Here is a 17,291-nt window from a genome sequence, read left to right as displayed (position 1 = left end):
TGCCCTCCTCTGGGATCTTTCACCACGTGAGTACTTCACCTTGAAGCCTTGGGAATTCCTGTGACAGAGAACAGTCCGGTGTCCCATGTCCGCACCCCAGCTCTGTCGTCAGCCAGCTGTGTGACCTGAGTAAGTCCCTTCCCTGTGTAGTCAGAACCACCCCGGGAGCTTTTTAAAGAACCACTGCCCAGGGCCCCACTGCCGGCCTGCTGAATCACATCTTGTTAGCTGAGGCTTGGGTGTCTGGATTTTGATAAAACTCCCAGGTGATTCTGTTGAGCAGGTGGTCATGACCACACTGGAGTCTCTCCTGACTGTGGCCAGCTGCCTGCCTCCTCTACATCAGGCCAGCTGCGGGCCAAGCTCCATGCTCCTGCTCCATGACACGGTCACTTAGGACGGAGGGCATGGATTGGGCTAACTGCACACGGAACCAAGAGTAGACTGAGTCAGACTTTGTTTCAGACCCAGTAGGGGTTTCCAGCTCGAGTTCTAGCAGGGGCTGGTTGGCAGGTATGAGATAGGTGCGATCACATGGCCTGGACCCTTGGCATTTCAAATAGTAGTGACAGCAGCCAGTACTGGGCAGTGCAGCCCAGGAGTGGCCTTCCTGCCCTTGCCAACCTCTAGGGGTCCAGACAGCTCAGGCTGGCCAGATCGTCCATGGTAGCCCACACATCTGTGAAGCACACCTGACCAACTAGAAGTGCTATCTGTGCTTTATCTCAGCACATCTCTACAGCAGACCTGTGAAATAAGCAAGTGAGGAGGAAACAAGATCAGAGAGGTTAATTGAGTTACCCATGATCACCAGCTAGTCGATGCCAGTCGGGACTCAGCCCATGCTCCAGATCCAGTGCCACTTCTCACTTTTGTCCGTAACTCTAGGAAACAAGGGCTTCTCTGGTGGCTCAGCGGTAAAGGATCTGCCTGCAGTGCAAGAGATGCAAGAGACTCAGGTTCAATCCCTGGGTTGGGAAAAATCCCTGGAGTAGGAAATGGCAACCCACTCCAGCATTCTTGCCTGGAGAATCCCATGGACAGAGGAACTTGGTGGGCTACAGTCCATGGGGTCGCAAAGAGTCAGACACGACTGAGCAACTAAACACACATGCACACTAATAAACAAACAGCTTTTTCCCCAGTGAAGGATGATGTACTATGTGTAGCTTTGTGAGCGTGGAGATGATAGGATTTTTGAGACTTTCAGCCCCAGTAGCACAGAGGGAAGGTTTGGGCTGCTTTTCTTAGGGGCAAGCAAACAACAGAAGGTGACAGTAGCCACTTCAAATTCAAATGCCAGGGACTCAGAACCAGTATTTGTGAGATTTTTATCTCCACCCCCAACAGCAACGGAAGCAAGTGGCACTTGTAAATGGGCGACAGTCGCCTGTGTGTTTTTTAAACACTTCTTGCTAGTTCGGCCCATCGCTGTATTGTATCTCCACACAGAGTGCAGCCCAGGACTAATTAGTAAATGGCTATAAAATGCTTTGAAGATGAAAAGTACCATATATGAGAGCACATTATTATTACCTCATAAATTCTGTCTCCAGCTTACTCAGCCCTTGTAATTTCAGTTGCATCTTTAAGCTCAGCACAGAGAAGGAAAAGGTGTTATGAGTGTTTGCTGCTAATAGCTGGATCAGGGCATCTCCTCGGGTGCCAGGGAAGAGGCAGAAGAGACTGGAGAAGCAAGTGTTCATCCTTCTCCCAGCCGTTCGGCTTCCTGAGGACCCACCACCAACAGAGAGATGGTGCTTCGTTAGAGAGAGAGAGAGAGATGGGGCCCATTTACTCCTCAGGATGAACTGAGAAGTGGGTGAGCTTGAGGAGGAGAGAGACTTATATTTGAATCCTGGCTCTGCCCACTCAGTCACTAGCAAATATATAACAAGCTGTTCTTCAGCAGTTTAAAAAAGAAGACGAGGGTAGAAGATGAGGATTGGGGGGAGGAGGAACATCCTTTTTATCATTTGCTGCTTTTCATGGTGTGAATGCTCCCACCATGACCAATTCCAAGCTCCCAGCATGAGGTCCCTAGACGCGGGCTTGGGGAGAGCACAGAGAGCCGCATGGTGGAAGCCTCTTGGAGTGAGCAGGCTCCGGTGTGGATCTTAAATCTCGCTGAGTTTTGTTATCCTCATCTGTAAAATGGGAATAAATACCATCTGCCTCCCAGAGTGGTGAGAATGAAGAAAAGTACATGAAGCACCAAGTAAGGAGCTTGGCACACAGAAACATTTGTTAAACCATAGCTGTTACAGAGCAGAAAAAGGACTTTTTGATGTTGACTTTGGCCTTTTCCTAATAAGTCAGAATGTCCCTGCTTGGACTTCCCTGGCAGTCCAGTGGTTAAGACTCCATGCTTCCACTGCAGGAGGCATGGGGTTGATCCCTGGTGGGGGAACTAAGATCCTGAATGCTGTACAGTGTGGAGACCCAAAAAAGAGTTTTGCCAATGAATATGGCCTTTGGAAGAGTGACCCTGTCTTTATGACTAGGAAGAGAAGATGCTGTCATCCTGATTTTAATAAATGAGGGATTAGATGTATCCATGAATGTTCCCTCCTCCCCTCCCCCCACACCAGTCTTGGTTTAACTCTCAGCAGGTCCCCAGGCACTCGAAGTGACCTGCTTTTTTGCCCCCACCTCCCATGGGCAGGAGAATCAGAACAGCACAAGCCACTTTTGCTTCTGACTCAGTTTCGGTTCCTGACAGCTACAGGTCCTTGTTTTGGAGTCACAGCCTAGCCAGAGAAACGACCACACTTGGTTGGCCTGTTGCTTGGGCCTATAAATAGAAAAAGCCCAGAATCTGCCCCAGTTCATGGGGACTGGCCTGTCCCACAGTTCTTAACGTGAATGTTAAAACAGCAGCTAATGGTAAGGTGACATCGAATTCTCTCAATGGCATCGTCTTAATTCACTGGTGCTTTTAAAAATGAAAACAAGAGAAGAAACAGCCCCTTTATGTATCTTTGGTGCTTATGTGCAGTGGCAGGAGAGTAAAAGCCGAGAGAGTAGACCAGGTATGTAGCAGTCACAGTGTGCTGAGCGGAGGCCACACTGATCACTGCCTGAGGGAGCTATGAGCGATAATTCCATACTAGCTGCTTTCCTTTCTTTTTCACAAATATTTATTTATTTACTTGGCTGCTCTGGATCTTAAGTTGCGACACATGGGGTACTTGATCTTAGTTCCAGCATCCAGGATCTTTAGTTGCGGCATGTGGGATCCAGTACCCTAGTCAGGGATGGAACCCAGGCTGCCTGTACTGGGAGCCCAGAGTCTTAGCCACTGGACCACCAGGGAAGTCCCACTAGCTGCTTTTCTAATCCTTGCAACAGCTAAGCGAGGTAGGTGTTATGATCCCCATCTTATAGAGAAACTAAGCCTCAAAGAAGTTAAATAACTTACCTACAGACAGGAAACTGGTACATTTCCTTATTCATCCATCGTTTCTAACTTTCCCTCCCTGACCCTCATTCTCTCCCTTTCCATCCCCTTCCTGATTTCACAAAGGAAGTGAACTCAGATCTCTGTTTCTACTTCCTTTTTCCATCTTCCCCAAATGAGAGAGTTATTGAGCATCTATTGTGTGCATAGCTCTGTATAAGACACTCATATACCTGTTTTCGCTATTTTCCCTAGGAGGAAGAGGGACTTGGATGGTTGGGACTGGTCAGGGTCAGATGCCCAAGGCTACTGGTTCCAAGGCTAGGCTTCACACAGTGGTTCTGTGTGTCTGTGCCCCAAGTAAGATGCTCTGCAGCAGTCTTTGTAAACATGGATAGGTCTATGTGGCTACCTAAATATATATATAAATACCAGTTGATTTTCAGATGGTTGAGCCAGGGTCAGCCTACAGTTTAAAAAAAAAGTCTGACTTCAAAGCTTGTGCCATATTCTCAGGTTAAAGTCCAACACACACTTGGTTGAAATAATGGCCTAATATCTGGGAAAAACAAGATGAAAATAGTTGTTGTAATCATTAAGGAAAATTACCAAGGTATTACCAAAGACAGCAGGATCCATGACTGACTCCAGGTTAAATATGAAATAACTCCAAGGGTTATTTCCTAACAGAACTCATGTTTTTTTCTTCAGGGTTCCCACATTGACTCCTTCATTCTTCTCTGATTCCCTGAGAAGAACCACACTTTACAAGCCTGCAAGGTCATGGTTGGGGTCACAATGAATTATGACTAATGGTGGCAATAAAAGTAGCCCCACAGGCCCCAGGAGTGACCAGATGGCCCTCCCTGCCCTGTGTCAGCTGCCTTGGTACTATCTTGGGATGAGCCAGATGGTGTGGGACACACTTGTTCCTCCAAGGCAGAGCCCACCACCCCCTTCTTTAAAGCCCCCAGGGGCAGAGTCCATCTACAGAGGTCTCCTCATTCCAGGGTCTCTTGGAATATGCTCTTGAAGCCGGTTTAGAAGCCACTCAAGAAAATTCATTCCTTTTGATTCCATGACCACATTTCTGCCACAAAATGGAACTCCCCAGCTCCCGGAGACCTGTGGCTGTTTGAGTAGGTGCCAATAGAGTAGAAGCTAGGAGGGTACCAGGTACCTCTAGAAATAAGGTGGTGGATGGCTCTCAATAGTGACACTGAGTGATATTCCAGGCCCTTGTTCCGGGTCCTTCGCATCCATTGCCTTCTTGGTCCTCTGACCCTTCAAAGCACTAGGAGAGGCCACTGCTGCAGAGAGGGAGTCAAAGGGAGGGGTCAGGGCTCTGCTGGCAATTCCTGAGAAGGTCAAGATCATTTGAGGAAGGCAGCGTCCCCCACCTCCCCAGGGGAAATTTTGAATGACATGGTTCATGCGGGTGCATGAGTTCAAGTAGGTTCTTGGAGGGGTTTTCCCTTGGAGTTATTTTATAGCCCAGCTGGAGCCTGGTGTCATGCCATGCCTGGGAACACGAGGACTGGGGCAGGGGTCACTGACAGGCCAGACTGCCCTGAGAGGAGATGCAGTTCACCTGGAAGTGTGCGCACGCCCGCACATGCACACGGCCGGGGACTTAGCTGACCTGACCCTGCTTATCCTGTCCCAGCAGTCACTCCTGGGACTCAGCGCAGGCCCAGGCCAGGGCAGACGCCTCACCCCAAATCCACGCCGTGGTGCTTGGCCTGTTCTGGCCAGCGGGTTGCACAACCCAGCCATCTCCCCACTTGCCACCTGCGCCGACAGCCCCGGCTGCCCCCGGGCCACCCCGTTGCCTCACCTGCTGTCACCCTAGCCTCCGGAGCTGGTGGCGCCTCCCCCACCTCGCCCACTCCAGCTGCTGGCTGGTCAGCAGCCGGCAGCCACCGAGCAGTGACCCCTTCCAGAACTCTCCCCAGGCTGGAGCCTCGTGTGGGTGAAGCCAAGCCCTGGGCTAATTGGCTTGTTGTTGGAGTTGAGGCCGTGGGCTCTGGAGCCAGCTGGCCTGAGTCAAATGCCGCCTCCACCACTTTCTGGAGGCGTGGACTTGAGTAAGCCGCTTGACCTCAGTTTCCTACCCTGCGAAATGGGGCAACTGCCTGTGTCCTGGGCCTGGCAGCGGACTTGGTGAATCCAGCCATGAGGGCCGCTGAGACCAGCGTTGGCAGAGTCAGTGCCCAGACAAGACTGTCTGGTGTTAGCGCATTTTCAGCCTGACGCAGGCTGTTCCTCGCCTTCTTCTTAACTGCTTCCTTTCCTTTAACATCCCTGCCCTTGAGCATCACCTGACCAAAAAAAAAAATCCTTTTCTGCTCCTGCTGTCCAGTCTCATAGATGCGGCTCCTTCCTAGAACATCTGGGAGCCCTTGCTGCCAGCCTCCTGCAGTCCCACTGGCCCACAGCTGCCTCCTCCCCTCCCGGGGTCCCCAGCAAGCCTGTGCTGAATGAACCTGGGCTCCTCAACTTGTCACTTCTGTCAAGCTCCTAAGACCTCCTTTTTTCAGAACGTTTTGCTTATTCCACTGCATTTCTTAAGGAATCATTTGAAACCAATGACTTAGATACTTGCTTACATTCCAGTGAGCACCAGAGACTGGAAGTTACCTCACTGAATGGGCACGTTTCCAGTCAAAACTAGAACACTTTACTAGCTGGGGTTCCTGCTTTCTGGTAAACAGGCAGTAGGTATTAGCCTTCCTTAAAACCTTGACTATCGATGGTGGACCTGTTTCCTGCCTTTCGGACCCCCGGTAGAAAAGCCTGGTCTGCCTGGGCCAAGCCCAGGGGTTAAATGGAGAAACAGAAGGAACTCCTAGTGTAACTATCCCAGCTCCCTCTCTAGTACCCCCTCCTCCTCTCTCTCACATGTGAGCCACCCGGGTCTTGACAGGCCGCCCAGAGAGTGAAAAGCAGGTTTCCAGGGCCGGAGACGGTAACGTCATCCAGAAACCTTGAGGAGAGTCACACACCCATGGAAGGGAGGCCAGCCCTACTGAGGCTGTAGGAAGAGATGCCAGGGCCATCCTGGAACTGAAAGATGGACTGAGTTCAAGGAGGACACAGGTGATCCCAGGCTGTCAGTTTAGGATAAACGGATGTGAAGTAGAATAGAAATCAGTGCCCAGCCAGGTAGCCCTCCATCCCTTCCACACTTGTTTATTGAGTACTTTCTGTGGGCCCAGATGTGGGAGTTGCTTCCCCAGAAAGTAGGAATTGAATTCCGTCTGTCAGCACTCCGCCCCTGATCCTGGCACTGAGGCTGTACTGATGATAAAACCAGCCCTGCCCCAGAAGAGCCAGGAGGATAAGGCAAGTACCAAAGGTCAGTCTATTCAAAGCTATGGTTCTTCCAGTAGTCATGTATGGATGTGAGAATTGGACCATAAAGAAGGCTGAGCACTGAAGAATTGATACTTTTGAACTGGTTTTGGAGAAGACTCTTGAGAGTCCCTTGGACTGCAAAGAGTTCAAACCAGTCAATCCTAAAGGAAATCGATCCTGAATATACACTGGAAGGACTGATGCTGAAGCTGAAGCTCCAAAACTTTGGCCACCTGATGCGAGGAGCTGATTCATTGGAAAAGACCCTGATGCTGGGAAAGACTGAAGGCAGGAGGAGAAGGGGATGACAGAGGACGATATGATTGGATGGCATCACCGACTTGATGGACATGAGTTTGAGATGGTGAAGGACAGGTGAGCCTGGCGTGCTGCAGTCCATGGGGTCACAAAGAGTTGGATACGACTGAGCGACTGAACAGCAACAACTCCCCTCACCCCCCACTGCTGACTGGGAAGACAGTGATGAGCTGTGTGGTGAAAGCAGATTCACCCTGCACATCAGGGAGGGCTTCCTGGAAGAGGGGCCAACTATGCACACATTCAGCCTCTTGGCCCCACTAATACTTTATCCCTTTACCTCACCGTGATGTTCCAGCTTCCTGGCAGGCTCTGCAACGGGGCTAAGGAGCACATGATGCCTAGTTTGGATGTGTATTCAGTTATTGCTGAGCATGTACTTGTTGCCCAGGCACTGTTCGAGAACAGCAGGGCATAGAGCATAGCAGTCCCTGCTCTCGTGAAGGTTCCACTGCGGGGAGAGCACGAACAGGATACGGAGGAAGTGGCCCACATGGTAGACGATAAGAGAGGAGGAAAATCAAGCAGGGAGGGGGAGGAGTGTACTTTTAACCAGGGTGGTTAGGAAAGGCCTCACTGAGGAGGTGACATTTGAGCCAAGACCTAAAGGAGGAAAGCGAAAGGGGCAAGGCATGGTCCTCCACCTTCCCTTCCCAGAACCTGCTCCATCCCCAGGGCCTGGTGTGGACTTGCCTCGGGTCCCCTGGGAACCCATCCAGAAATTCAGTGCCGGAACCCAGAACATCCAGGGGTGGCAAGCAAAGAGCAGTGAAGCCCTCGAATCTCCCTGGGACACAGGAGGTCTGGGCAGTGAGGAGAGACCCGGAGCCCAGCCCTTCCCCCGTTTCCCACGCTCTCAGCCCCTCTCTCTGCCTCTACTCCTGCCGCTTGGTGGAAAAGGCAGGTGGCGGGGGCCCTGCCAGGCAATGGGCAGCTTTTACTGTGGCTTTTGTCAGTGGATCACCAATGTCTGGGCTTCTGAGGGCCATCAAGATCATCGGGGCTAATGCTAACTCAGGTGGGCAACCCGAGGCCCAGAGAGGAGCAGGGACCCAGCATGAGGCTAAAGCCCAATCTGACTCCAGCGATTTTTCACCTTCCTCTTGAACTCAGATGAAGTGCAGTGGCTCAGTTGTGTCCGACTCTTTGCGACCCTATGGGCTATAGCCTACCAGGCTCTTCAGTCCATGGAATTTTTTCAGGCACAGAATACTGGAGTGGGTTGCTATTTCCTTCTCCAGGAGATCTTCCCGACCCACGGATCGAACCCAGGTCTCCCGCATTGTGGGCAGATGCTTTACCATCTGAGCCACCAGGGACGCTCAGCTGAGGCAGAGGCCAAGCAGGCTCTTCCCCAGTATCATGGGGCCATGGTGATGAGGAGGGAAGGAAGATGCCCTGAAGGAAGGCAGGAGGGTCGTGATCTGCAGGGGGCCTTACCCTGTCAGGGCCACCTTGAACGGGAAGGCGGGGGAGGTGAAAGTGCAGCACACCCCCCTGTACCCCCACCTCCAGCTACTCTGCAAACCCGGGGGCAGACCCCGGGGCAGTGGCCCAGGAGGAGCACCTTTTTTCAATTTTCCCTCAGGCCCTGCAGACACCCCCCCACAGCCCTGATGCAGTTCCCCTGGCCTATTTTGGAAAGGCTCCCTGGCCAGCCTGGGCTGTAGCTGCAGCTCGCTATTGGAGAGCCCGTGGGTCTGGGGGTGCCGGAGGGGACAGTGGTAGCTGGAACGCTGGCCCAGCCCTGGGCTAGTCACCGCTTTCCTCCTGTCCCACCTGGGAGCCACGGCACTGCATCTGTTTGGGGTACTGTTTTCTCACATGGTGTCCATTCCCGTCCAGGCCGGATGTATCTGCTTTGGGCTCCTGTCTCTTCTTGTGTCAGCCCCTGGCCCACCCAGAGCCCCACCAGAGCCACCCTTACCCCACAGGCGGGGCTACCACACCTGTCCACTGTGGTGGGCCAGGGCCCGGTCCTCAGGGTCCCTGGCCTGACTCTGAGCCCCTGGGGACCACCCATGCTGACCGGAGCCCGGAGGCTGACAGGGCCACACACACAGGGCCGGAGCTGACCTCCCTCTGCCTTGTGGTCTGCATGATGTCGGCAAGACCGTCCCCTTGAGTCTGGGTGCTGGTGTCCACCCCCTTCCTCACAGGATGCCCTGAGCGGTGGACCTTGTCCGTCCCCACCCCCGTCTCCATTATGAGGTTCAGAGCCGTCTGACGGTGACCCAAGTCTGGGGAAGGAAGCTTCGTGTTTGGCGTCTCCTTTCTTCCAGGGGCTCAAAGCATTTTTATAAGCATTAATCTCCTTTATCCACACTGGCTGTTGTCTTGTTTGCTCTTTGTGTTTTATTGTTAGCTGACGTGTTGTGTTTAAACCTTGGGCAGCCAGCAAGGGGGAATTCCCCAAGCCCAAGATGGCGCAAGCACAGGACGCCTCCTGGCCAGCATGGCAGGGACCCTGGGGCCAGGTCCCACCCCGGCTGCTGGGCAACGCCTTCTCCCTTACCTGCCTTTGGCTGGGTGTCTGCCTTCAGGATCTGTCTGGGCAGTGAGGAACGTGTCCCTGTGAGGCCACTGCTGGACGAGCTGTGAGGTGGGGATCCCAGTGGCCAAGACATGTGGGAAAGAGAGTGCTGGAAGGGGAGGGAGGATGCCTAGGCTCCACCAGGCGCTTGCTGCTGTGCGACCTTGGGCCAGTCACTTCACTGCTGAACCTGGCTTTTTTGAGATATACAACAGGGGTAATGAGACTCTGTGAGTATTGAGTTGGAGTCCGTAACAGTGATCTGTAAATGCTACAGCTCTGGGCGAACGTCCAGGGCAGGGCACCCCTTCTTCGGGACAGGTGTTGGTTGAGATGATCCTGTGGGGATGTCAGTCCAGAATCCCACTTGGATTCTAAGATGAAAGGAGCTTTTTCCCTTCTCCCTACACCAGGCTGAGCCTGTGTCCTGGGGCCCAAGTGACCAGAGCAGAGGGCAGTGAGGAGAGGGAGGGAGATGTGTCAGGAATCAGCCTCAGGTGCCCCCAGACAGATGGCCTGACCTGAGGGGGCTCCTTCCACTGCTCTGCGCCACAGGCAGCCTCTGTCACTCACAGCTCTTAGACATAGGTGAGCCCATGGCGTGAGGGTGTCTGTCAGTGTCTGCCGGGGCAGGGCCACTGTTGAGCTGTGTGGTTTGCTGGTGTGGTGCTGGCCTGGCCAGAGGAAAAGATGCTTTCCCGGGTCACAGTCCGCTGTCTGTTGACTGTGTCTTACTCTCATGGGTGCTGAGCCGGCACAGGAGGATTGCTGTTGTTTAGTCACTAAGTCATGTCCGACTCTTTGTGAACCCCTGGAACTGTAACCTGCCAGGCTCCCCTGTCCGTGGGATTTCCCAGGCAAGACTACTTGAGTGGGTTGCCATGTCCTTCTCCAGGGGATCTTCCCAAGCCAGGGATCCAACCCGTGTCTCTTGTATCAGCAGGCGGATTCTTTACCACCGAGCCACCTGGGAAGCCCTGCATGGAGGGATGCTTTACTCAGATTCACACAAAGGTGCCCAGTGCCTGGTGGAGGCCCTGCCTGACTGGGCACTCTCCAGGGCAGGCCATGGTGGGCGGTCCAGTTGGGCAGACCCTTCACGTGTGGCTCCACACGTTGCCCGCCCCGTCCATGGCCCAGAGCCACCGGGGAACCACCACAGAGCAGTGGAAAGCATTCCAGCATTTCCTCCTGAAGAGACCAGCATAATAACAATTATTCCCCAGTCCTTCACCTGCCATTGCAAACTCCCCAAAGCACTGAAAACCCAAGTTTTTGTTTTTTTTTTTTTCTTTTTATAACTTAGTTGGCATAAGAATCTGGCCTGATCAAACATGAGACTACCTATAATTTTTCCCACTTAGGGTGAATAGTCATGGGCGTTGATGAAGAAATAGCAATGTGTTTCATCATGGGGTGCTGCCCAGACCTCACTGCATCAGATGAGGTTATTTATATTACCTTCCTAAAAATGCAATAATGTATAAACTCTGAAACACAAGTGACCAAAGGTTCTAGGTAAGAAATTCCAGATCCATAATAACCAGCACTTGGTGTGGGCCTTTGAACAAGCTCCAGAGGGTGGTGAAGGCAGGGAAGCCTGGCATGTTGCAGTCCATGGGGTGGCAAAGAGTCGAACACGACTGAGCGACTGAACAACAAAGGGTAGGCCTTGCCATTGCCCAGACATTGTGCAGAGAACTTCACTCATATAATCCTAACAACTCAACTTATTTCCATTTTACAGATGAAGAAATTGAAGCCTGAGGAGCTCTGTAACATTCATATAGTTAACTGAGGGTGGTGCCAGGATTTGAATCCTGCTATTAACCCTCCACCGTAAAGATGAGGAGATTGTGGTCCAGAAGGAAGAGGGATGGGCTTGAGGTCATCCAGGGAGTCCTGGGTGGAGCTGGAGCCACCCACCCCCCCACCGCCAGCTGTGCCTGCTCCTGCTGATGGGGGGCCGGCTGGTTGGGGGAGGTGAGTCCCCCAGCAGTTGCTCAGGGGCTCACAGGCTGCTCAGGCTGGGTTTGCCCAGCCCATCCGGGAGAGTTTAAAATAGAAGACGTTCCCGTGAAAAGTTGGAAGATTCCACTGGATTGAAACCAGATGATGCTGTGCAAACAGACCCCATCAGCAGGCGCAGAGTCTGGGCCTGCGCTGAGCCCCATGCCTATTCCCAGCCCAGGGAAGGGAGAGAAACTGCCCTGGGGCTTCAGAGAGGTCAACGACACGGGACGCTGGACAGGACGAGCTCTGGCTGATGGGCAGGGGCAGGAGACCCTCCTGCCAGCAGAGAAGTGTCCCCAACATTTTCACCTGCTCCATCTGTTTTCCAGTTTCTGAAGATGGACAGAGACTCTAATAAAGCGCATTTCCCCATTGCCACATGCTTCCAGTCATTTCTTTACTCCACCAACTTGTTCTCCTGCAAATTCAATCGTTTATTTGCATGCCCTCAGTCATGCCGCAAACATATGGGACTTCCCTGGTGTGATGGCTGCATGTGAAGCAGAGCACAGTGCTGCCCTTCAGAAAGCCCCAGACACACCAAATAGTCATCTTAACAGGGCTGGGGGCTTGAGGCTGCGGGCATAGGAGCAACCCCAGGCTGCTCAGGGAGGGCTTCTCAGAGCAGGTGATGAACAGGAGCCCTGAGGCAGGGAGAAGTCACGTCTTCCTGGAGCCAGGCTGTTCTAGGAAGACTCGTCTCCTGGCAGTGGCCACATGAAAGCAGCCTGAGCAGTTTCCACAACAATCTCTAGGTCATACTCCTTCTAGGAGCAGCAGACTGATTTCTCGGACATAGAAATTCGAGCTGGAGATTGTCATTCAGCACACAGATCACATCACGGGTCACCTCAGCTCAGTGATCTCTCCCTGAAGAACGAAGCTAGGAGCTAGACTACAGAGGTGACAAGGGCAGGTCCTGACCCAAAGGAGGCTGATGTGGAAACTGCTCAGGCCACTTCCACGTGGCCCCTGCCAGGAGACAAGACGTACTTATGGGTAATAACATGATGTCTAGGATTATTTCCAAATATTTTAAAAAATTGGACTGGGAAGTAGAGATTAGAAAATGTTGATGGGTATTGAAGCTGAATGGTGGGCTGATGGTGGGAGTAGGGGTGTGGATCACAATACTTTTCCCTTCTTTTGAGTGTATTTGGACTTTTTCATGATTTTAGTTACAAGTAGAGAGGAAGTTTGTGAGTTTTTAGAGCACTGACCCCATAGAGCAACTGAAGCCAGGCAGACAAGACCTCAGTCATCCCACCTTGGAAGCAGATGGGATGGGGGAGCCTCTGGAGTTAGAGGGTGACTACATAGGCCCAGAGGGGCCTCAGGCTCAGATGATGGCACCCCAAGTTGCCAAGAGACATCACCCCTACTCTCTCTAATCCCTCATCCAACCAGGCACTGGCCCTTCTTGAAAGTGAAAAAGTGTCACCGCTCAGTCGTGTCCACTCTTTTGCAAACCCATGGACTATAGCCCTCCAGGCCCCTCTGTCCATGGAATTCTCCAGGCAAGAATACTGGGAGTGAGTTGCTATTTTCTTCTCCAGGGTATCTTTCTGGCCCAGGGATTGAACCCGGGTCTCCTGCATTGCAGGCAGACTCTTTACCATCTGAGCCACCAGGGAAGTCCTTCTTACTCTACCTTCAAAACTGAAGCAGAGAGCAGTGCCTAGGAATGAGGTTCCCCTGAGCATCATGCTCTTTGAGAGCAGAGGTCTAGCCGATAGCTTCCAGAGAAATCGAGGCGCTGGTCATTGGTGTCAGACCCTCACCATCCTGGCCACCTGCAGAGGTCACTGTGGCCGCTGCAGCCACTACACAAGGTGGCCGAGAGCCTGCGGTGGCCGCATCTCTATCCCTGTGTCACCCAAGCTTGGCCTTTAAGTGGGCCTCACTGGCTCACTCTGGGGACGGCTACCATGATCTGGGGACCTTGCTCCTCCCAGGTTCCAGAGCCAGGGCCGCAGCAGGGCAGCTGAATGGCAGGTTGGTATGGAAGAATGCTGCCCACCCCTCAGAGAGGCTCTCATTAATTACCATGGCAGCGAGGAGAGCGAGGAGCCTTCTAAGGACCGAAGGAGGCAAACCTGCTTCCCCTGGGGGCCTGGCTGCCAGGCCAAGTCTGGATAATTGGAAAAGCCTTCCTGCTGAGTTCGTCAATCTTTACCCAGATGCCTAATGAAGAAAACGGCTTTTCCGTGCTTCTTGGGCCCCCACACACAGCCTGGGCCGGCCCCACAAGGCCATGCAGGCCCCACAACTTGACTTTCCCAGGCCCCTCCCACCCAGAGCAGGGCCCAGGAGGCAGCTTCTCAGTCACGAAGCAGCCTGTGAGGCCAGCTCTGAGCCTGGGCCTCCTGCCAGGAGTGTGAGCCAGGGGGAGCTGGGCTCAGACACCAGCCCAGTGCCTTCGCTCAGGGCTTGCTGCCCTTGGCCCTGCCCCATCCCTACCTCCCAGTCACCCTTGGGCCTGGCAGACCAGCCCAAGGTCCTGCCTGCTCTGGGGCCTCAGAGAACAGCTCCTGTCGATGGAGGAACAGATGGTGGGCTGACGAGAGGAGTGGGTGTCCGAGGGCAGAGAGTGGAGAGGAGCTGCCCAGGACTGTGGCTGTGGAATTATCACCCCCTCCCACCCTCGGGTGCAGGAGAGACCTCCCCACCCCAACCAGGAGCTGCTGGCAGGGTAGACAGGCAGGCAGTTATGGCTGCCTAAGAGTGATTCGTAATGACCAGCAATGATCTGGGGGACAGACTCCAAGGGGCCTGGAGGCCCTGCAGCCACCCAGCCTGCGGTGTGGACGCGCCTGCTCCAGCTGAGCTCTGGGAGCCCAGGCCAAGGACAGAGGCGCCCCGCCTGGTTTCCTCCCAGGCTCTCCCGGAGACCACCCACGTGGGCGCTATCTGCTCCCATCATTGTCCAGATCTCCAGCTCAGCCCACAGACCCAGCAGTCTCTGAGTGGCTCAGGCTTTCCGCTCGCTCGGGGACAGCTTAGTCCCAACAGCTGACCCAGGAAGGCATCTGGGCCACAGGGAGTAAGGCGGGAGGTTGACACAGCTGAGGAGGGTGGCCCCTGGAGAAGCTCCCGCCTGGACTGGCCATTGACCCCAAGGACACAAGCTTCTGCGAAGGGCTTAGGCTGCACCAGGGTGGGGTCTGTCCCCTAGCATCTACTTTGCCGGCTCAGTTCTTCATCTCTCTCCCCAAAGGCACCCCCTTCCCACGCCCAGGTTCTGTCCTAATGGGACGATTTGTACCATGAACCTTGGCTCAGGCTGCACCCCTCTTAAGAGTGCCCTTTGCCTCCTCTGTTCCCTTCTCAGGCCCCTGGCTCCCTTTCATCCCTCCCTCGGCACACTCAGTCCAGCTTTCTGGACTTGGGGTTTCTGCTTCAGGGCAAAGTTATTGGAGCTCTGTGGTCAGGACCACAGTCCTATAGTCTTGACTGTCCCAGATTTGAATCTCAGCTCTGCCATTTCCTAGCTGGGTGACCTGGAGCAAGAGACTGAAGCTCATTTTCCTCATCTACAAAATGGAAACAGTAGCCACTTTGCAGGTTTTTAAAAAATGCTGATGTACTTATTTATTTTGGGCTGTACTGGGTCTTCATTGCTATGTGGCCTTTTCTGCAGTTGCACAGAGCTGGGGCTACTCTCTAGCTGCAAGGCGTGGGCTTCTCATTGTGGTGGCTTCTCTTGTTGCGGAGCCCAGGCTCTAAGGTGAGTGGGCTTCAGTAGTTGTAGCACAAGAGTTCAGTAGTTGCAGTTCCTGGAGCTCAGGCTCAGGAATTGGTGGCGCACAGGCTTAGTTGTTCCCGCGGCATGTGGGATCTTCCTGGATCAGGGATCGAACCTGTGTCTCCTGTGTTGGCAGGCGGATTCTTGACCACTGAGCTACCAGGGAAGCCCCTGCAGGTTGTTTTTAAACGGGTTCAACGAGACAAGCGTGTGACATGCCGAGTGTGGGGCTAGGCCCCCAGTCACACAGTGGTCACGCACGCTGTGGCGGTGCTGGCCCACACCCTGTCATCATGTCTGCAAAGAGTGCAGGTTCCCCGAGGACGGGAACCAGGTCTCTGTGTCCTCTCCCCTCCCTTCGTTCCCTGCAGCACCCTGTGGAGTGAGCGGGACAGGCACAGGGTGGAGGCCCAGTAAGGATTTGGGTCAAGTAGAAGAAAATGGCCCCCTGGGAAGGCAGAAGGGCCATCATGCTCCCCAGCAGTGGACAGGCCTGAACTGAGCTGACTCTGGGTCGCTGTAGCCATCCCTGGCCCCAGCCTGAAGTCCAGTGTCTTTCTGAAGAGGCCCTACTCGGCCAGGACCCCTCCCACCGTGGGTACAGGTGCCCCTGGAAAGGAACTGGTCTCATCCTGGGAGTCCTGGAGACCTCTGCTTCTCTGGAAGGTACCATCGGGGCTCATTTCTATGCAGCATACATTCTTGAACACTGACTGTGTGCCCATGGCTCACTGGGGCCTTGGGCAAGCCTCAAACCTCTCTGAGCTTTAGGTCTGTCATCTGTCATTGAGCACTCTATAAATTACCTACTTCAAAGGGCAGTTAGAACATCACTTGAGATAAAAGAGCACAGAGCCTGGGAGAAGGGGGATGTTCAGCAGACATAAGCCACCCCTTCCTTGTCCCCCAGCCCTGGCATCCTCCAGACTTTGTGGGGCTGGCAGGGGGCAGGGAGGGGTTTGTGGCCTGATCTGAGGAAGGGGAAGGGTCCTCTGTGGATCTTGGCAGGGGGGCCTGGTTCTGTCACCTGGGACCGTGGAGGTCCCAGCCCTTCCTGACCAGCCTCAGGGTCCCCAGCCCCTGCCCTGAGCCTGATTCCCACGTGTAGAGAGCTCTGTCCAAGCCTGTACCAGCCCAGGTTCTCGGTGCTAGAAAACCCGCTTTGGCCATCCCAGGTCAGCCTGGGGACGCATGGCCTGGGGATGCCTTCAGCTGCCCTCTCTGAACCTTCAAAGGACTGTGCAGGCCCCATTTCCCAGGACCAGCGAGATTTTGAGCGGTAAAGTCTCTTCTGGTTTATCTGGAGGAAGGAAGATGACGTCATGAGGTAAACCGCACAGTCTCAAACCACGAGGCTGGGTGCCCCAGTGATGTTTGCTTTTTAGCAAAAGTTACTCATGTGCACAGAGGGACAGAGAGCTCGGGCCATTCTGGTCAGAGGAGAGCCGGGAAAACAGAGGGAGATTTCCAAACATGGAACCACAAGAAAGGAGAGGGCTCCCAGACAGGACAGACGTCAGAGGCCAGGCAGGGTGGCTTCCTGGGGTGCTGCGGGCAGGGGCCCTGGGGCGGGGCGTCTCCTTGGCACCTGAGGCACCAAGGATCATGTTTACTGTGGTGGGTATAAAGAGTAATAATGATAATAATATTGACAGTAAGGCCCATTTGTGTGGGTCCCTGACCCTGTTACCTCCTCAACAGCACCCCCGAGACTGTACCCCGTGAGGTCGGCGTGATCCCCACGCAGAGATGAGGGAGAGGGGCTGGTGGGCCTCTGCTGTGTGCCTCCAACCTTAAAACAAGCCTGTTTCCCTTCCAAGGCCGGGGTGGAGGGCTCCCAGGTCCAAGCCCCAACCGCTTCCTAGTTACTAGGTTACCCTCGGAGGCTCAGCTTCTTCATTTGTTCCATGTCCTGCTCATAAACT

Source organism: Bubalus bubalis, chromosome 12 (genome assembly GCF_019923935.1).
Source record: "Bubalus bubalis isolate 160015118507 breed Murrah chromosome 12, NDDB_SH_1, whole genome shotgun sequence".
Classification (NCBI taxonomy): domain Eukaryota; kingdom Metazoa; phylum Chordata; class Mammalia; order Artiodactyla; family Bovidae; genus Bubalus; species Bubalus bubalis.
The sequence above is the reverse complement of the archived record's forward strand: the minus strand, read 5'-3'. Positions refer to the sequence as shown.